This window comes from Schistocerca americana, chromosome 10 (assembly GCF_021461395.2).
Source record: "Schistocerca americana isolate TAMUIC-IGC-003095 chromosome 10, iqSchAmer2.1, whole genome shotgun sequence".
NCBI classification, from domain to species: domain Eukaryota; kingdom Metazoa; phylum Arthropoda; class Insecta; order Orthoptera; family Acrididae; genus Schistocerca; species Schistocerca americana.
Window position 1 is genome coordinate 75,419,019 of NC_060128.1, and position 22,810 is coordinate 75,441,828.

Genomic DNA, 22,810 nt, shown 5'->3' on the forward strand with positions numbered 1-22,810 from the left:
CTATTAAAAATTGATACTTCAGTTCCTGTGTGCACATATTAACATTATGATACTGTGATACAAACTCGCTCATGAGAACTTACAGGGTACTTTCCCTTGATGGAGAACCAATAAATTTGGCGAGAAGAAAGGTTTCACAATACAAGTAAAGGAAAAAATAAGAAAATTGTTAATTTGTAGTTATATCATACGATAAAAAATTCTTTTGCTTTTGATTGTTTGATTTCAAACTTGAAATTAAAACATTCATGAAAGTCTTGGAATCTATGGAAGCAATATCTTGCCACTATCAATCTTGAAAACAAGCAAAAATCGTTGAGATCCTCTATTCCGAGAATAGATTGACTGTCTGTATACATAATTTTGTACGGAACCCTCAGTGTGTAGGTCCTAAGCGCACAATTTATTATTCCATAAGCAGGCAATACACAAGACTTACATATCCTCTACCACGATCAGACATAGAAAGATAAGTGAGAGCGTAAATGAAAAGTGGAGCTAAAACATAATCTTGACAAACAAAATAATTTAGTGAATCATTATTTCTCACACATTTGGTTATGATTAAAAAATAATGGTACAATGTGTTGCGATGCCTGTTGGTTGAAGCAAGAGCAGGTAAGAGATCATGGCTTGAAGCGAAGGCCTCACCTGAAGTCATTTCTGCAGCTGCAGGAGATGGACGGAAACGTCAAATTAACGTCACTTTCCGAGTTGTATTCAATCCAGAATGACGTGTTATTAAGGTAGTTGAGCGTTCCAGCAATTACACTTTAATAATTTCCATATGAGTATTCCGATAGCCAAAAGAACCCGTTATTGTGAGACCATCGGGAACTGCATTAATATCAAACTGCAAGAAGCTGAGACAGTACGTCAACTATTCTCTTCGCTGGGTGACCTATTACTTTTATTTAGGATTCTCTCTGTCCAAGGCGTAATGCAATTGGAACTTCCCATTTATGAGGCGCTTGCCGTTATTCTTGACAAACATCGGCAACTTGTAATCACTGCGAGTTACAACTTTGTGTTGGTAATGGTACAGGTCATCAGTAGTTGTGTTGTTGTTGTTGTTGTTGTCAAACTGCTTACAGTGACGTTATTGGTGGCGCACATAATTTAGCGCTGACTACCTACTTAAGTGAAGATAGTGTGGTGGCGTCGTCGCTTCTCGTTATTTGGTATCAGCTTGCGTAATCCGATTCAACGAGCATAGTACTCCATCCGCGAGCTTTTATTAATAGAGTGTGACTACAGAGATCATCGTGCGGGTATTACATTAATTCTGCAGTGAATTGCTTAACAAATATTACCCTCAGCTATTCAGCTGGAATGACTCATTACACAGGTACTCTACGATGATTAAGTGATCAGTTCGCTGCAATCCTGCTTCTACTGTTCGTAAATACTTGTATTTACCTTTCGTTATTTGACTAAATATGCTCTACAATCTGATTCGCAAGTATATGACATGGGTTAGCGTCGTCACAAAGCAATGTCTAAGGGTTGGATGCCGGTGATGTCCCGTTACATTGATGGCAAGACAAATGTTCGCAAATCACCTCTGTTGTCTCAAAACACAATTGCATCTTAAATATCGAAGGACGAATGTCCACACTGTCACAGCGCGTTGAAATACAGCACCGAAGGCAGACGAAAATTTGTGACCGACCGGGCTTCCAACCTGGACCTCCTCCTTATTAGATAGACGCGCTGACCACTGCACTATTTTTTAAAAGAAGTTTGGGAAGACTTTCAGCACCAGGTAGACGGAGGCAAAGAGGGCAGGGGTCGAAGATCCGAGGCCTGGCCACAATGCCTCCCCAATACCTGTCTACTGAGTAACTGCGTTATTCCCGTACATTCCATGTTTGTTGCCATGTGCGCCTTAAATTGTAGAAAAAATTAAAGTAGTAATTAAGGTAAAATAAATTACAGATTGCCGTCTCCAATGGCGTGCGTTCTTTGTAGAACATAACTTATAACAGTCAAAAGGGTGACGGATAAATACATAACAAACATTCACTCAGAAACATATTCTCAATTTGTGTTATTATGCACCGGATGCATATGAGGTCTGTAAAGAAGCCATATATTTTTCAACGAATGAAAGAAATTTCGGAGCCGGAGGGGTTTTGCCATATTAGAACACTTCTGACTTTAGAACCAACGTAAAAGAAGATTCCAGGAATTAAAAAAGTGAAAGAATAGTATTCTGCTTCTAATCAACAAAACTGTCCACATCTTTGTAGCCCACATAAAGCAATAGACAAAAAATTTTGAAACCATTCCATATATTTGTTATTCTTCTTCAGCTTAAAACATTCTTCTGCAATATAAAATATGTAGTCTTCTAAGTTCGAAGCTTTTTTTGTTAACACGTAAAATACAAATTGTCCCAGAAGCCACGAAAAACTGTTATTCTTTGCGGACGGGTAACATTTCCAGTCGGGTTGTAAAGCTTCAGTTATCGGTATATGACTTTCTGCGGTTCTGTTGATAGTGCTGATTTCTTCCTATTGCAGTTCCAAATTCTGATTCTATTTTCACAAAAGAACATGTGCGCTTCACTTACTATAAGCCGACGTTTGTCGCAGTATGGAGATGGTCTCAATTTGATTTTCCATAATCGTTCCGCTGTGGATGTGGTTTCGTTTACAACGTCGTACCATACTGCACTGACTCTAGTTGGTAGAATTTTATTGTGGATATTTTTCCAGACGTTCATCCAGTTTTTAGTAGGTTGTTGTTGTTGTTGTTGTTGTTGTTGTGGTCTTCAGTCCTGAGACTGGTTTGATGCAGCTCTCCATGCTACTCTATCCTGTGCAAGCTTCTTCATCTCCCAGTACCTACTGCAACCTACATCCTTCTGAATCTACTTAGTGTATTCATCTCTTGGTCTCCCTCTACGATTTTTACCCTCCACGCTGCCCTCCAGTACTAAATTGGTGATCCCTTGATGCCTCAGAATATGCCCTACCAACCTATCCCTTCTTCTAGTCAAGTTGTGCCACAAATTTCTCTTCTCTCCAATTCTACTCAGTACCTCCTCATTAGGTATATGATCTACCCATCTAATCTTCAGCATTCTTCTGTAGCACCACATTTCGAAAGCTTCTATTCTCTTCTTGTCCAAACTGGTTATCGTCCATGTTTCACTTCCATACATGGCTACACTCCATACAAATACTTTCAGAAACGACTTCCTGACACTTAGATCTGTACTCGATGTTAACAAATTTCTCTTCTTCAGAAACGATTTCATGGCCATTGCCAGTTTACATTTTATATCCTCTCTACTTCGACCATCAGTTATTTTACCCCCTAAATAGCAAAACTCCTTTACTACTTTAAGTGTCTCATTTCCTAATCTAATCCCCTCAGCATCACCCGATTTAATTTGACTACATTCCATTATCCTCGTTTTGCTTTTGTTGATGTTCATCTTATATCCTCCTTTCAAGACACTGTCCATTCCGTTCAACTGCTCTTCCAAGTCCTTTGCTGTCTCTGACAGAATTACAATGTCATCGGCGAACCTCAAAGTTTTTACTTCTTCTCCATGAATTTTAATACCTACTCCGAATTTTTCTTTTCTTTCGTTTACTACTTGCTCAATATACAGATTGAATAACATCGGGGAGAGGCTACAACCCTGTCTCACTCCTTCCCCAACCACTGCTTCCCTTTCATGCCCCTCGACTCTTATAACTGCCATCTGGTTTCTGTACAAATTGTAAATAGCCTTTCGCTCCCAGTATTTTATCCCTGCCACCTTTAGAATGTGAAAGAGAGTATTCCAGTCAACATTGTCAAAAGGTTTCTCTAAGTCTACAAATGCTAGAAACTCAGGTTTGCCTTTTCTTAATCTTTCTTCTAAGATAAGTCGTAAGGTTAGTATTGCCTCACGTGTTCCAACATTTCTACGGAATCCAAACTGATCTTCCCCGAGGTCTGCTTCTACCAGTTTTTCCATTCGTCTGTAAAGAATTCGCGTTAGTATTTTGCAGCTGTGACTTATTAAACTGATAGTTCGGTAATTTTCACATCTGTCAACACCTGCTTTCTTTGGGATTGGAATTATTATATTCTTCTTGAAGTCTGTGGGTATTTCGCCTGTCTCATACATCTTGCTCACCAGATGGTAGAGTTTTGTCATGACTGGCTCTCCCAAGGCCATCAGTAGTTCTAATGGAATGTTGTCTACTCCCGGGGCCTTGTTTCGACTCAGGTCTTTCAGTGCTCTGTCAAACTCTTCACGCAGTATCTTATCTCCCATTTCATCTTCATCTACATCCTCTTCCATTTCCATAATATGGTCCTCAAGTACATCACCCTTGTATAAACCCTCTATATACTCCTTCCACCTTTCTGCCTTTCCTTCTTTGCTTAGAACTAGGTTGCTATCTGAGCTCTTGATATTCATACAAGTGGTTCTCTTCTCTCCAAAGGTCTCTTTAATTCTCCTGTAGGCAGTATCTATCTTACCCCTAGTGAGACAAGCCTCTACATCCTTACATTTGTCCTCTAGCCATCCCTGCTTAGCCATTTTGCACTTCCTGTCGATCTCATTTTTGAGACGTTTGTATTCCTTTTTGCCTGCTTCATTTACTGCATTTTTATATTTTCTCCTTTCATCAATTAAATTCAATATTTCTTCTGTTACCCAAGGATTTCTATTAGCCCTCATCTTTTTACCTACTTGATCCTCTGCTGCCTTCACTACTTCATCCCTCAGAGCTACCCATTCTTCTTCTACTGTATTTCTTTCCCCCATTCCTGTCAATTGTTCCCTGATGCTCTCCCTGAAACTCTGTACAACCTCTGGTTCTTTCAGTTTATCCAGGTCCTATCTCCTTAAATTCCTGCCTTTTTGCAGTTTCTTCAGTTTCAATCTGCAGCTCATAACCAATATATTGTGGTCAGAATCCACATCTGCCCCTGGAAATGTCTTACAATTTAAAACCTGGTTCCTAAATCTCTGTCTTACCATTATATAATCTATCTGATACCTTTTAGTATCTCCAGGGTTCTTCCAGGTATACAACCTTCTTTCATGATTCTTGAACCAAGTGTTAGCTATGATTAAGTTATGCTCTGTGCAAAATTCTACAAGGCAGCTTCCTCTTTCATTTCTTCTCCCCAATCCATATTCACCTACTATGTTTCCTTCTCTCCCTTTTCCTACTGACGAATTCCAGTCACCCATGACTATTAAATTTTCGTCTCCCTTCACTACCTGAATAATTTCTTTTATCTCGTCATACATGTCATCAATTTCTTCATCATCTGCAGAGCTAGTTGGCATATAAATTTGTACCACTGTAGTAGGCATGGGCTTTGTGTCTATCTTGGCCACAATAATGCGTTCACCATGCTGTTTGTAGTAGCTAACCCGCACTCCTATTTTTTTATTCATTATTAAACCTACTCCTGCATTACCCCTATTTGATTTTGTATTTATAACCCTGTAATCACCTGACCAAAAGTCTTGTTCCTCCTGCCACCGAACTTCACTAATTCCCACTATATCTAACTTTAACCTATCCATTTCAATTTTTAAATTTTCTAACCTACCTGCTCGATTAAGGGATCTGACATTCCACGCTCCGATCCGTAGAACGCCAGTTTTCTTTCTCCTGATAACGACGTCCTCATGAGTAGTCCCCGCCCGGAGATCCGAATGGGGGACTATTTTACCTCCGGAATATTTTACCCAAGAGGACGCCATCATCATTTAATCATACAGTAAAGCTGCATGTCCTCGGGAGAAATTACGGCTGTAGTTTCCCCTTGCTTTCAGCCGTTCGCAGTACCAGCACAGCAAGGCCGCTTTGGTTAATGTTACAAGGCCAGATCAGTCAATCATCCAGACTGTTGCCCCTGCAACTACTGAAAAGGCTGCTGCCCCTCTTCAGGAACCACATGTTTGTCTGGCCTCTCAACAGATACCCCTCCGTTGTGGTTGCACCTACGGTACGGCCATCTGTATCGCTGACGCAGGCAAGCCTCCCCACCAATGGCAAGGTCCATGGTTCATGGGGGGGTTTAGTAGGTTAATTTACCTGAATTGGGATGTGAAGACCATGTCTGGTAATATAATCATAGGCGGTTCTAGTGTTGGTTTGTGCTGGTAGAAGTCTTATACAGCTGCAATCGACATAGTACTTTCGGACGTTATGCAGGCTGGCATCTAAATGTGCTACATTAACAGGAGCGTTCCTATCCCCAGTATCTAACGAGAAGAATAGAAGTTTCGTGATGCCTGTCTTAGTGGCATGTATTACTATGAAAGCACGAGTTAGAAACAGTGCGTCACATCTAGGTTTAACGTCTTTAATTCCAAGTCAACCGTTTTGCCTCTGCAAAGTCGCCGTGTGGATGGATACTTTGAAGATATTTTGTTTCCACGTATACCAACACGCTGCACCTAGTATTTTATGTGTAGTGACCTGCAGTATCGGTAAGACTGCTGCGACATCATATATTTTGCTAAATATGTATGTATTTATAAACTAAACTTTCTGCAGTCAGTCTAACGAACGCATGTCATGGTCCTTCAACAAGGCTCCGATGACATTAAGTATCCACTCCCAATTGTTCGTAGCCATGAGCTTGGGATTCGCCCTTAGCTACAATCCGAGTTGGAGTCTCTCTTCAGTTATATCTAACCAGTGCACACCTGTTGTGCTATTGTAAGAACCGAGATGCAGTATTTTGGATTTAAAATTTTGTAAATTTGTGGTAAGATCTTATGGGACCAAGCTGCTTAGGTCATCGGTCCCTAAGCTTACTCACTGCTTAATCTAATTTAAACTATGGACAACACACACACCCATGCCAGAGGGAGGAGTCGAACCTCCGATGGTGGGCACTATCGGGACACAGCAGCCAACCTCTCTGCAGCACCTATCTACACACGATCCTCGTCAGATGCGAATTCCCATCTTTGCCGCATACCACATGCGCGGTACCTTCCGCCCCCCCGTCGTCCGCCCCCCCCTCTCATACATTATTCGAATCGCTAGTGGCCACTCCGTATTCCCACGAGAGTTCGGACGATGTCTAGAACTGAAAACTTTCTATGACCTGTAGAGACCTGAATAATTATTCAGGATATTTCAGGAGGAGTAGTAAACATTGTAGGAGGGGGTAGTATAGAAAAATTGCAGAAAAAATGCCATATAACATGTGTCCAATTTTTATTGAGTACATATAGCAGGGGTTGAATGCATTTTCGTTTCGTATGTTGGTCCTTACAGGACCCAGTTGTCTACACTTCCTTGAAAATGAGCATCCACCGTTAATGGAAGAGGTTCCTTTGGCTACAAGAATGCGTTTGTTCCTCCAGCAAGACGGGGCTCGTGCACATTCTAGTCGTCAGGTGACAAAGTATCCAAGCTTAACATTTCCCGGAAGATGGATCAGTAGATATGGGCATTTTTCTTGGCCACCAAGGTCCCCGGACCTTATCTCTTTGGATTTTTGTCAGCAGGGATGGTTAAGGGTGAAGTGTACAAAGAAAAAGTAAACCCAAGAGCCGATTTGATCGTTCGGATTATGAATAGTGCGGCCCTCATAAAAGAACGCAAAGACATCCTCATAAGAGCTACACATGGTGTTATCAAGGAAAGCCAAATGTGCATTGAAGTTGGTGGGGGAATTTTTGAATGTCCTCATTTGCCTTTCCTTTGAGTTTGTTAGGGTTAAGTACTAACAGCTGTATCTCTGTACTCAATAGAAAATGGACACATTTATTTGGAATTTTTTTATGCATTTCGTCTGTACTACCACCTGCTAAAATATCTACGTTTCCTCCTGAAACACTTTGAATATGGATATATGTGTGGTGTCTGATCTTTCGGATATGTCTGAAAGAAAAGACACTATGACTCAAGGTCTGAACCTGGTCAGGCACAAATTTTCATATGATGCCGTTGTTCTATTTTAACGCCAATGACACACACACACACACACACACACACACACACACACACACACACACACACACACACACACATTTTTATCTTGAGTGCTATTCGGAAAATGTTTGGCAACTCGGTGATAGTGCCGGACTGGAGCTGCATCAACCTACTCATTTCATTTCATTTCATTAGATATAGTTGTAATTTTCTGAACAATTCCTCTTTAATAAGTGACAGCGACAGTGTCTCTCATCGTTTACTTTGTCAGAAACCTGCTTCTTTCTGCCCTAGCCTATACTGCAGCAATGAGTGATTGCTCACATTCTTGATACCTCATTGGACGTGCTACTGCAACTGTAGCCGAAGATTCATATCCCACTGGAAAAGTATGTTTCGAGTCAGATGGTTTTGCTCCTCCCCTACTGTCATTGAAAACGATCACAACGAAATTAAGTATAGGAGTTCTATGAAACCTTCGAGCTCATACTGCAGTGCTGTGCAGATGAAAAAAGTAGTTTATCACTTATCAGGTGACAGATGGAATTTGTCAGATTCCACTAATTATCACTGCATTATTAATTGTTGGTTCACAGGTGCTTTTCTGCCGCTTATTGTAACTGTTTTTTGAATGTTAGAGCTGTAAGAATAGAATCATCAAATTTTTGCCATATGGAATGTTCGAGTTCACCTTAAGTCTTCACGTTTCGAGCAAAGCCAGAATATCCGTCAGAAAAGATGACAACAAAAAGCCAGGCCATGCCTGTCTTCTGGCGGATGTGCCAATGACAGTGATCTCAATAACAAAATTGTACAGTAAAGATACGTTGCCAACTCAACCACTGGAGAATCTCCCAAAATTGTGATCGCGTCTGGTGAATACGCTTTCAAAGTTTTGGTCCGATTAAGACAATAAATCAAAAATAATTGTCGCAGTTATTAATTTATGACATTTAGTTTGCACTCATTGCATCAATGTGTTACAAGTAAGTACACTCTAGCGCCTAAACCTAGTTACAGAAATGCGAATAAGACTCATTGACATATAATGAGGATATTGCGGCCCTTGCCACCCGCAACTCTGAGACTAAGCTATAGTCACTTCTGAGGTCACTCGTAGAACACATCAGCTGGTATCTTTCCTGGCTGTATAACTGAAACTTGGCAACAGTGCAGAGTAAGTTTGGCAACTCTGTGACCGACGAGTTAATTCCTTGATGGCACAGAACTATCCTGCTAATATCACTTGACATTATCGTGTCATTTCAATTGAATAATGTGATCTTCTCTTGAAATGTGACACAAAGATATCAGTTAATGATTTTGAGTCAAGGGAAGTCGTTCCACACTGGAAATACAACTACTCTCGTCTCTTATGTTGCGATTTACCTGCCGTAGCAAACTGGGCTAACACGTAAGTCAGAGACATCTTATGTGGTCGCTAGCTCCTAGGTAACGTGCCTGCCTGTTAGGTGTACACTGCCTTTGTTCGTCTTTCGAGACCAGTTTTTTAATTCTTTTGTAGCAGAGCTACAAGCAAGCAGATACAAATTCAATAACGGAATCGTAAGACAACGCTCGAGCAAAATTATCTGAAGTGTTGTGGCAGTTGGCAGTCACTGCTGAACACAGACATGTGCAAATATCCTCACTGCTCTAGGGGAACTCGTCTTTGTTGCATTTCTCCCATACTGTAATTGCACAATAACATAAGGCTTATTCTGCTGAAGAACTTGATGCCCACAAATCTTTAAATAAGAATCTCCGAGCGGAAGTAATGCATGAAAGGAAACATACTGTTGGACAAAAGAATGGACATGTATCGGCTTTTTGCTTCTCCGATAGCGCCTACGATAAGAATCTGGTGTCATATTATGCTTCAGACCCCTAAACTGTTTATTTTTTACTTCATAATAAAACAAAACCTATAATATGAGATGAGGAAATGACTTACATGCTCCTCAGGAACTTCAGTTTTTCGTGTTCATTTTCTCACTTCATATTATAACAAGGGCGTTGATATGAGAACAGAAAATGAAATATACTCTTCCAAGACATAATATTTCTTTAGGTGCTACTACTGCGTGCATGGAATCTCTGCAGTTAATTTTTGCGTCTTGGATAAAGTTTGGTATCATCTCACATTACTTTGTGAGAATGTTCCCATATTTTTGAGATTCAAATCACTGATAAATACTCTGATAATACCCGTTGCAATTCCTCCATGGCACTTGTGAGTTGAGTCTCACGTTTGTTACTATAAGAACATGGAGGTTGTGATGTCTGCTCATTGCAGTCAGAGCCAAGGTGATTTCTTTCTGTTTATGGCGAAGTGGCTGCTGCAGTGTCCGCGCTCAGCCAACGGAAACAAATCGCGGCGGCATTGGGCACTGCTAGTCGCTGCACTTACGAGCCGCGACAACAAGAGCGCACTGTCTCTCCTAACGATATTATGGAGTTAATACATCTTACTTACTTAACGTAATATGCAGGACGTGAGTTGGGTAAAAATTCAGTTTTTAACGTACCATCGCATTAAAATACTTTAGAGTCATATTTGATGCAATATTTATTGTTGGTTGTCTCTCTAATGTTAACAGTATTGATTCAGATGCCGGCTGTGGGGTCCGAGAGGTTCTAGGCGCTTCAGTCCGGAACCGCTCTGCTGCTACGGTCGCAGGTTCGAATCCTGCCTCGGGCATGGACGTTTGTGATGTCCGTAGGTTTAAGTAGTTCTAAGTTCTAGGGGGCTGATGACCTCAGAAGTTAAGTCCCATAGTGCTCAGAGCCATTTGAACCAATTTCTTGATTCAGATTGGGCGTGAACACGAAAACGCGCGCACACAAGTCAATTCCTCAGTTGGCGTAGAGTGGATGAGATTTTTCAATTACCTTGCATTGCAAGAATTGTAAGGAGGAGATTGAAAGGAAGTGGGCTTGTATTCTAAAGAGCTGCGACAAAGCAAAGCTTGACCGATTATCTGATAATTGCCCGCATGGATTTTGTAGATGAGTATACTTTTAGTAACCAAGCCACTCACCATCATTACATAAGACTTCTCGAAGGCGTAGGGGCATTGACTTCATTAAGTCATCTATAGTGTAGCGTCATGGTTTACTTCCCACCATACGTTTTCTATGTTCGTCCAAAGGTCGCTTGTATTTGTAGGTCCACATGGCAATGCCCTTGTTACCTCTGCACACACATTTTCTATCTGGTTGATGTTCAGTGATCGTGCAACAAACGGCAACAGATTTATCCTCTCTTGGCCCTGAAACCAATCTTGCACAGCTCTGTTATGATCTATGTGGCTCTGCTCCTGTAAGTAAATAGACATTTCGTTACTTCGTATATTTATATTCAAATAACGTATGTGTAATTAGCACATTGTATTAGAATTTTCCATAGCGTTTAAGAATTCAGGCCCTGTCATAGATAAGTGATACAGATTCAACAGTCAGATTAAGAATGTGGTTTACCCAGTTTATCGTGTGATGAGAGTCGTAGTTGGATATCCACATTAATATTGACTGGCTGAATCCGATTAGAACGATCTTGTACCGAAATGAAATTACAGAAATCGGATAATTTGAACGTCTGTATTGCAACAATACTGGGCACGTAATTCCTTTGATGGAGTAACATTTAGCAACTGTCTAAGAAAAAGTGAGAAATATGCCTACTAGCAGCAATGTAACGTATTTATAATCCACATTTATGTGACGGAAATACTGAATCGAACAATACACATCTACTTCAGTAGTGGGAAGACACACCATATCGGACTTGCTGATGATGATAATGATGATGATGATGATGATGATGATGACGAGGGTATCAAATACTTCGGGTGACAAAATAATAACACAATTCTGAACGGCTACTCAATCCGTTGAACACAAAATCCAGACATGTCTCAGTGAAAATCACCAGTACTCTGGTCACCGTCTGTTAGCTCAATGAGCGCGGCTGAAAATATTGTCTTCCTAAGGCTTCAGCACCCTCTGGTCCTGTCTGGTCCTGTCTGGTCCTGGTATCACCCAGGCCATACCAATGAAACAGAAACAAACATGAACTGTGCAAGCAACGTCAACTTTACCCCAGGTGGTACGCAACCCGCCGGTCGAAAAGCGGCAGCTGGATTTTCGGATTCTGGGCGTCCAGGCTAGCACGACAGAGAATATCACAGATCTCTGGTAAATTTCCCTACAAGCATAAAACATGCATTTGCAAACTAAATATCGATACATTTATCCAAACACGAAAACTACATAATCTCACATAAGAAACCGACAGACAAAAAATTCTCAGCTCGCTCTTCCAGAACCACGACTAACTGACAATGAAACCTTGCATTACGAGAACCATCGCATCTTTAAGAGCAAAACACAACAAAAGGTACCAAAATGCGCACTAATCTTCGGCATGGCGTTTCTCGAATACAGATAGATTATCAACACTCTCAAAGAAATCACACCAATCAACAATCGACTTACGACTATGCTCATTCAGAGGCCCAATAAAAAATATACCCTCATCAATGCACATGCCCCCACCAACATCGAAAATAAGAGAAACACCGAAAAATTTTGTAACACACTCGAAAAAACTATGAGCAAAATTCACCAAGAGACGTGAAAATACGAATGGGAGACTTTAACACTCTACTTGCGACAGAAAAAACCTATAGAAAAATCATTTGTACAAATTCAACACACCGAAACACTTACACCAACAGCACACGTATGACTGACATTTGGCAGCAATTCAACAACAAAATGATTTCACCCACTGTAGGAAAAAACCAGTTCTCAGGTAACATGCTCGGCTACCAGCTGCAAGCTGCTTTCGTTCGCCTTTCGAGACTCGCTGAAAGCCATATTTTTAATTCAATAAGGATCATTTATGCTCATTCTCTGTGCATTTTCACTCAGAATCACTAAAATGTTCGCCTCCTGTATAACAGTCCTCTAGAATCAATACACCTGACCACTTCTACCACAATATCAATGTGTCAGGCAACCATAAGTTTATACTTACTCAATTCTCAGTGACAAACTTTGGTGTAGCCTATTAAAATTCCCAACACTACTTTATGATCCACTATGAATTTTTCAACTGTTCTGGTAGATGTAAAAACCAAAAATCTACTTCCATACAGACTGCAATTTTAACATTAGGTTTTAACCTAAACACTATCTCTCAAGTTTTCCTTTTGATAGTTCAGCTAAAGTTCTGTTCTGAGAGTGTGCAGCTGCAGAAATGACTTCAGGTGAGGCCTTCCCTTCAAGCCATGATCTCTTACCTGCTCTTGCTTCAACCAACAGGCATCGCAACACATTGTACCATTATTTTTTAATCATAACCAAATGTGTGAGAAATAATGATTCACTAAATTATTTTGTTTGTCAAGATTATGTTTTAGCTCCACTTGCCATTTATGCACTCACTTATCTTTCTATGTCTGATCGTGGTAGAAGACATGTAAGTCTTAAGTGTAGTCTGCTTATGAAATAACAAATCGTGCGCTTAGGACCTACACACTGAGGGTTCCGTACAAACTTAATTATGTATACAGACAGTCAGTCCATTCTCAGAATAGAGGATCTCAACGATTTTTGCTTGTTTTCAAGATTGATAGTTGAAAGATATTGCTTCCATGGATTCCAAGACTTTCATGAATGTTTTAATTTCAATTTTGAAATCAAACAATCAAAAGCAAAAGAATTTTTTATCGTATGATATAACTACAAATTAACAATTGTCTTATTTTTTCCTTTACTTGTATTGTGAAACCTTTCTTCTTGCCGAATTTATTGGTTGTACGTCAAGGGAAAGTACCCTGTAAGTTCCCATGAGCGAGTTCATATCACAGTATCATAATGTTAATACGTGCACACAGGAACTAAAGTATCAATTTTTAATAGTAAATATACAAAGTGGTCAATGAATCATAAATAACTCTAAAGGTACTTTTCCATAAATGTGCAAAAAAAAAAAAAAAACTAAAAGAACCATATGTGAAGTAGTCTTTGTGAAATAGATGGTTTCATAATCATGATGACACTTTATCACACATGTGAACAGCGATAGTTGAAGTGCTACCCATCAGGTACTATAGAAAAAAATAGCACACAAAAGTAATGACGTCTTGTGAAATTCCATTCTAGGGACCTTCATGTTCGTGTGGTTCAGTTATAGTAACACAGGCATACCAGGCAGCTACAATGCGATCACTGCTAGGTTAATGATCCTAGCATTGGAAATCAGAATATCACAGTAATGAAGACTAAATAACATTGTACATTGGCATCATTATTTCACTTACTTTTCTGTAAGAGTAATTTTGTGGTCATTTGCTAATGTTCTGGACTGGAATTAATAATCAGAAACAGCTGACAGGTATTACGATATAAGCTACTTCGCTTAATAAGTCTATTATTAGAGTAAGATCTACAGAGTATCACGTATTTTTTGACGTATGTTTCGAAAATTGGACAAAGTGTTTATACAATCCACAGTCACATTAGCAGTAGTAGTAGTAGTAGTAGTAGTGACGTAGAAAGTTTTGTTAAAGATGTTTCGCATGACGGAAATGCCTATAAGAATCACTGTGTTGCAGTAATTCCAGATTTTTGATATTCAGACCACTTTAGTACAACGGTCCGTGTTTGGAATAAAAACTGCTGATTACCATTAGTGATTTGCTTTTAAAGGAAAGGCAAATGAAAATTGTTACTGCTAATGACAGTGAGTTAAAAAAAGTAGAGCAAACTGTCAAAACATATTTTTATGGGGACAATCATAACATACGTCGGACTACTTGCAACAACTTGTTCAATTAGCGATATTGCCAGTCATCCCGAAATATTGCCGTTTATTGCAGCAACTCTTGCGGCCATACGTCGCTGAAAAATTTCGCCCGATTAAAAACATCTCAGGACGGGGTGGGCGTTGGCTAGCAACGCAGAAAGCACAGAGCGAGCTACGCCACTGCAGATATGCGAAAGCAGCAGAGCCATCTGTTTGTGCCAAGACGTATTACATCGCGACTATGGGCATGGAGGGCACGAATGTCATTCAGGGACCTGAGAAAAGCTTTTAGATTAAAAAATAACTGCCTTTGTGAAAATACTAGTAGTTGGAATAGAAAAAGAGACAAACCTGTCTGTTGTATGGCACCAAGCGTAGTGAGCTAGAGTCTGATAAACGTACTAGCTAGTAAGACTGCGCTCACATATTGTATGAACAAGCTTGTTAGATAAAGCAGACAAGAACAATTCGTGGGCACTCACATTCGAGGGTTGGATTCCCTCTCTTCTTCATCGAAGAGTTTCACTGCCTGGGCTACTCTCAGGGTGCGCCTTCGACGTGGAAGATCCTTGCCGTGTCGTCTGTTTGCCGCCGCCGCCGCTTGGTCGCCGCCTTCCGGTCGTTGCCGCCGCCGCCGCCGCCGCCTGCCGGGGCTCGTCGCCCGTCGCCCCCGCCTGGTCGCCGCCTGCCGGGGCTCGCCGCCCCCGCCTGGTCGCCGCCTGCCGGTGCCCGCCGCCGCCGCCTGCCGGTGCTCGCCGCCGCCGCCGCCGCCGCCGGTGCCCGCCGCCTGCCGGTGCTCGCCGCCGCCGCCGCCGCCGCCGGTGCCGCCTGGTCGCCACCATCGCCGCCGTCCTGACCCTGGTCTACGGCCGTCTTCGTCTTCATCCGTCTTCGTCTTTGTCTGTCCCCGGTTTCTGTCCTCTCCTCTTCGTTCTGTTCGTTCTTGTTTCTCTCTCCCGTCATGTCCGCCCCCACCACCACTGTCACTACTACCACCACCGCCATTGTCTATACCTCCCCTTCCTCCGCCTCCACCACTATAACTTGGTGTGCCCAGTCCCACCTCCCTCCTTCCATTCCACCTCTCCTCACTGTCCCTTCACCCTCTATCTTTGTCGCCCCCTCTCCCGCTTCTTCCTCCCGCTCCTCTCGTTCTGATCCCTTCCCCCCACTCCCCCAGCCTGTCACTGCAGCTCCAGCTCGGGTGGTGGCCCGTCGGGCCACTGCCCACGCCCAGCTCTCCCCGTCACCTTCGCCATCACCGCCGCCTCTGCCGCCGTCATCGTCATCGTCGCCTTCACCATCACCGTCACCATCTCCGGCGCCGACTCCGGCCCCGGGACCTGCCCCTCCCCGCCACATTCCCGTTGTTCCCATCCCCCACACCTCCTCCACCGCCGTCAAGCGCCCCGGTGGCACCCCTGCTTCCTCTGCTTCCAAAAAGGCTGCACCTCGTCCTCCTTCCCCCACCCTTGATGCCATGGAAGTCTCCCCGCCTGTCCCTGCCCCCTCATCCTCCTCCTCTCTCCCTTCCTCCTACCGCTACCTCCTCTCCCGTCCTGATCCCTCTCTCCTTGAAGCCCGGAACCTCACCCTCTTCCTTCGCCAGCATTGTCCTGGTGCCCCCATCTCCCTCCTCACTCCTCGCCGAGATTCTGTTCTCATCTCCTCCCCCAGCCCAACCCTCCATACTGACATCCTCTCCCGTCTCCCCATCACCCGTTTTGGTCCCAACGCCTCCCTTACCCCTGCTCCTTCTCCATCTCCTACCCGCCAACCCCAACCCCCGCGTCGCCCGCCGACCCTCACCGCCGTGATCACGCGGCTCAGTCCGTCGATCACGGAGGAGGAGGTGTTGGCGGAGCTCCAGGCCCATCCCACGCTGGAGGTGCGGGCGGTCCGCCGCATTTTCAACTCGGCCGGCCCCACCCGCCTTATGCGGGTTTTCTCTGAGGACGCCCCCTCCATTGACCGTCTCCTGAAGGAGGGTGCCCTCCTCTTCCACCAGCGGTACAAGGTCGACCCTTCCCGTTCCCCTCCTCAATCCCTGCGCTGCCAGAGGTGTCTGCGCTATAATGCGCACCCCACAGCTGAGTGCCGCGAGGCCCCCACCTGCCCGCATTGTCGGCAGGCGCACTTCCTCCGGCAGTGCCCTAACCTCCAATCCCCTCCCTCCTGTAATACCTGCAATCTCCCTCATCCCACCTACTCCCAAAAGTGTAAAGCCCGACCCCCTCCAACCACTCCTGAACTCACCGTACCTGTCCGTCCTCTGGACGCCCCCACCCCCCCTGGCAATTCCCTTCGTCCCCCACCCACCGCTGAGGACATCATCAGGTTCCTCACCATCGTCCTCCAGAATGTTCATCCCTTTCAGCGCCCTCACACCCTCCAGCAGATCTCCCTTGCTGCCCGTTCCATCTTCCAACTCAAGATGTACGCCACCTACTCCAACAACCAGGCCCATTTCACCTTCTCCCGTCTTGACACCCTCGTTTAAATCCCAGTCATGGCGCGACAGCAACGTATCCTTTTCAACAACATACGCTCCCTTCCTGCCAACAAAAACCTGTTCCTGCACACCCTTGCCACCCACCGCGTGGATGCCTTCCTCCTCAATGAAACCTTCCTGCAACCCCAACACACAGTCCACACTTCGCCCTACCTCCTCCACCGCTCCGATAATCCCCTCCCGATTGCGCGTGGCGGAGTTGCCATTGGTCACCACCGCCAGATCCCCGTTCGGCTCCAACCTCTCCTTCCCGACCCCACCGAACACCTGATCCTTAGTCTCTTCTTCCCCGGCCTTACCGTTACCTGCGCCACCATCTATGTCCGCCCCAACGCTCCTATTCCCTTCGACTTCCTCTCCCACGTCGATCGTACCTTTTCCTCCTACGTGATCGCCGCCGACCTCAACATCCATAGTCGTTCCGCTGCCCAGTTACGGCGATGGCATCGGTTCCTCTCCACCCTTCAAGGTGACCTCGTCCCCATCCCCCGGCATACCCGTCCAGAATCCAACTCCACTCCTGATGTTATCCTCTCCTCCCCCAACCTCCTTGGCCGCATCACGGTGGATGTCCTGGAGCCTATTGGTAGCGACCATCTCCCTGTCCTCCTCACCGTTTCAGACGGTCGTCGCCCTCGCCCCGACCCTCGTACTGACCCTCCCCCTAAGTATGTCCACGACTATTCCCGAGCCGACTGGAATGCCTACCGGGATACCCTTTCCACCCAGGTCGATAGCCACCCTCTCACCTACCACCACCCTGACGATGTCACCCATGCCGCCTCCTTTCTCCAGCGGACCTTGTCTGAGGCCGTGGAGGCCCACGTTCCTACTGTCGCCATCCAACCCCACCGTCCTCCCTTACCCCCACAGGCCGTTCTCCTCCTCCGTGAATCCCGTCGTCTCTACCGTGCCTTCCTCCGCACGCGTGACCCGGACACACTACGACGCCACCGGCAACTCCAGCGACACGTTCGTAATTTGCTCGCGGCTAAGAAACGCCGGGACTGGCGACAGACATGCACCCGTTTAAATGCAACCCTACCAATCAACTCGTCCAAGTTCTGGTCGGCCTTCCGTCGCCTTACCGGAACTAAACCCTCCCCCTATTATCCTCTTCTCCATGATGATCACCCTTTCCCTGACTCGCTTAGTAAGGCCAATCACTTTGCCTCCTACCTCTCCGATGTATTTTCCGTCCCCGATGATCCCCAGTTCGATTACTCCCTCTTCCCAGATGTCCGCGATCGAACTGACACCTCTTCCCCTCCCCTCGCTCCTGGCTTCCAGTACTTGGACAACATTACACACACGGAACTCAATGCCCCTATCACTACACAGGATCTCATTGATACACTCCGCACAAAACGCAACACCGCTCCTGGTCACGATCGTGCCACCTACCGTCACCTTCGTGAAGCTCCTGTCTCTTTCCTCTCCACCCTGGCCAGGCTCTACAATGTAGTCCTGTCCACCGGTTACTACCCCGACCTGTGGAAAACCTCCCGTATCCTCATGTTCCTAAAACCTGGCAAACCGCCGTCCGCAGTCTCCTCCTACCGTCCCATCAGCCTTACCTCGGTCTTCAGCAAGGTCCTAGAATCTATTCTCACCCGCTGCATCCACCAGCATCTCCGCCAGCACCGCCTCCTTCCCGTCACCCAGTGTGGCTTTCGGCCATCCTTCTCTTCCGACGATCTTCTCCTTCACCTCACTCATCTCCTTTCCGAACAGCTTAATTCCCGTCGCTCCGCCATCTTCCTCTCACTTGACCTCGAACGCGCTTATGACCGCGTCTGGCATTCCGGTCTCCTCTTCAAGCTCCAAACCTTTGCCCTTCCCATTAACTACGTCCGTCTGATCGGTTCCTTTCTCTCCCGCCGTCCTTCCTATGTCACCATCCATAACACCGATTCCTACACCTTTTTCCCCTCCGCCGGTGTGCCCCAAGGCTCCGTCCTCTCCCCCCTTCTGTACCTTTTGTACACGGCGGACATGCCGCCGCCGTCGCCCCCCGTCCACCTCCTCCAGTTTGCCGATGACACCGCCTTCCTCGCCCTTGCCCCCACCCTGCAACGCTCCCAACGCCTTCTCCAATCCCATCTTGACCGGTTCACCGCTTGGTGCAACCAGTGGTTGCTCAAGGTCAATCCCTCCAAAACCCAGGCGATCATTGTAGGCAAAACCACCCCTTCCTTCCGCCTCCTTGATTTCTATCTCACCGTCTATGGCCGTCCTATCGCCCTCACTCCCACCCTTAAGTACCTTGGCGTCACCCTCGACCGTCGCCTCTCCTGGACTCCCCATCTCCAGACAATCCAAGCCAAGGCACGTTCCCGACTCCGTCTCCTCAAGCTCCTTTCCGGCCGCACGTGGGGTCTGGACCCCTCCACAATCCTCCACACCTATAAATCCCTCATCCGCCCTATCCTTTGTTACGCCCATCCAGCCTGGATCTCCGCCCCCCTACCTTCTATAAATCCCTCCAAATCCTTGAACGCCATGCTCTCCGCCTTGCCTATCACATCCGTCTCCCCTCCCCCACGCGGATCCTGTATGATCTCATCCCCTTCCCCCACCTCCTCCTTTTCCTTGAAAGGATTCGTATCCTGTACACCTCACGTAAACTTGATCCTCCTCACCCGCTCGTTTCCCCACTCCTCTCCCACCCCCGCCCGCTGCCGCGCCTGTATTCGCACGTCCCACCCGGTCTCCATCTCTCCACCCTCCATGCCCTCTCCCAAGGTGGCTTCCGCCGGCTCCCTCTCCCTGATGATGTCCTCGTCCCCTCCATCTACCCCTCCTATCAACTTTGACCCTGCCCCACCCCCCACTTCCCGTGTCCTTTCCTTTCGGCACCCTCCCTCCCTTCTCTTCTCTTCCCTTCTTTTCCCATCTCCCTGTCCCCTCCCTTCCCCCTCTTCCCCCGGGCTTCCTCTCCCCCTTCCTCCCTCCCCCTATCTCCCCTGCCCGTGGCATCTCTGCTCTCCCCTCTCGCTCTCCCACTCCCCTCCCTCCTCCTCCTCTCTTGGCAGGTCCCCGGACTCGCACACGTATAGTGAACATTCACGCGCCGGAGATCGTCGCCTTTTGTGCTTCGTGTGTGTGACGTCATATAGTGTTTTTGGTGTCCGCCGTCCCACTCCTACGTTCACTTGTGCCGTCGGACTCACCAGTGTTTTGTGCGCCGTGCCAACGTGTTTTCAGTGTTGTTATCGTCACCTGTGAACGACTCCGTGTTTTTTATGTCTCTGTGACCTCTCTCTTTTGCCCGTCACTTTGTTCATTGTCATTCACCATGTTTCATACTCTTGTAAAACGCTATGGCTGAAGAGCGGCGTAGTGTGCCGATGCCAGCCTACCTGAATTGTACAGGTTTTAAAATAACAATAAAGTAAAAAAAAAAAAAATTCGTGGGTATGCAAAATGTACGCGATTTTCCTCCTCCCTGCCTGCAGTTAATCTGCGGGTATTCCAACATAACCTTGCTCCTTCCCCTCCCAATCCCACCCCTCACTATTAACAACCAAAGCAAAGTAAATACTAGGGCCACAGAGTGGTCATTGGTCTTAGTGATATGGATGCTGTGGGATTAGAGCTTTTCCCAGCGTGCTGATTGTTCCATAAATATACGGGAGAACTGCTGGATATTAGTAACGTCCTGTCACGATACTTCGGCGCATTAGTGGGGCAAGACTTCACAGTAACAAATTCGTAAGATCGCTGAATGCATAAAGATATCGTACTAATAGGTGAAGAACGTATAAAATCGTACTTCAACCAATTTAGTTAATCAAAGAGCGTATTTTCTTCATTCTTTCGGTACGACCACATTTCTTCTACATTTGCTTATGTTACACGCTACTTACAAGGGAACCTCCCCACCGCACCCCCCTCAGATTTAGTTATAAGTTGGCACAGTAGATAGGCCTTGAAAAATTGAACACAGATCAATCGAGAAAACAGGAAGAAGCTATCTGGAACTATGAAAAAAATAAGCAAAGTATACAAACTGAGTAGTCTATGCGCAAGATAGGCAACATCAAGGACAATATATCCTCAGGAGCGCCGTGGTCCCGTCGTTAGCGTGGACAGCTGCGGAACGAGAGGTCCTTGGTTCTAGTCTTCCCTTGAGTGGAAGGTTTAATTTCTTTATTTTTGCAAAGTCATGATCTGTCCGTTCGTTCATTGACGTCTCTGTTCACTGTAGTAAGTTTAGTGTCTGTGTTTTGCGGCCGCACCGCTAAACCGTGCCATTAGTAGACGAAAAGGACGTGCCTCTCCAATGTGAACCGAAAACATTATATCGCAAGGTCATAGCTCAACCGATTCCTCCACAGGGAAACACGTCTGATATATTCTATACGACACTGGTGACGGCATGTGCGTCACATGACAGGAATATGTTGTCAACACACCTATCTTGTACACTTGGCGAATGGGTAAGAAGATTCTTCTACCTTGCCCGATTTACGTTTTCTTGTGGATGTGATAATCACTCCCAAAAAGCTGATAACATTGGACAGATGGGCAGACAGATAATAATTGTCTGAAAATAAAATATTAAACTTTTCAGTCGTGGGAAGACTTTAACTAAGGACTTCTCATTCCACAGCTGCTCACGCTAACCACGGGACCACGTCGCTCCTAGGCTCAAAATCTCCTTGATGTTGCCTATCTTGCACATGGACTACTCAGTTTGTATATTTTGCTTATTTTTTTCATAGTTCTGCACTACTTCTTCCTGTTTTCTCGATTGATCGGTGTTCAGTTTGTCAAGGCCTATCCACTGTGCCAACTTACCACTAAATCTGAGGGGGGTGCAATGGGAAGGTTCCGTTGTTAGGAACAAACCAGTTCAAAATAAACGGGTGGTTATTGAAAGACGGGATGGGACATATGTACCGCATACACCGGGATTTCCACTAAAACCACTCCGATTTCAAAGACCCAGGAAGAAAAAGCCACAATAGATATGACAATGAAAAATGAACTACATTGAAGAGCATCTCAAAGAATTTAACATCAATACACCTCTACATGTTAACCATTTGCAGCACGAAGAATATCGAGTCTACATTCAATTTCTCGCCAAGTAAGTTCTTTGTAAAATTTCCTCTGTTATTTTTGCAATCGCATTAGTGAATGTCGCAACGTAGGAATATCATCCACTTTCGTCGCATGCACGCAGTCCTTCACAAATCGCGACACGAAGAAATCAAGCGGCGTGACGGCGGGTGAACGTGGTGGCTAGGCAATGGATCTGATCCAACGACTGGGAAATTTCCTATCCAGAAACATGCGAACAGAATTAGGCCAATGCGGCGGAGCTCCATCTTGAAATACGATGTTGGGTTGATAGACTTGTGCCTGAGGGTACACAACTGCTCCAACATGTCCAGATACACTGACTCATTCACTGTTTGTTCCGCAAAGAAGAACGGTCCAACAATCCTGCCATGCATTAGCCAGCACCAGACGTTTAGTTTAGGGCTATCACGAACATGTTCAATGACAACGTGCAGATTTTGCGAACCCCAAATCTGAACATCATGCCTATTA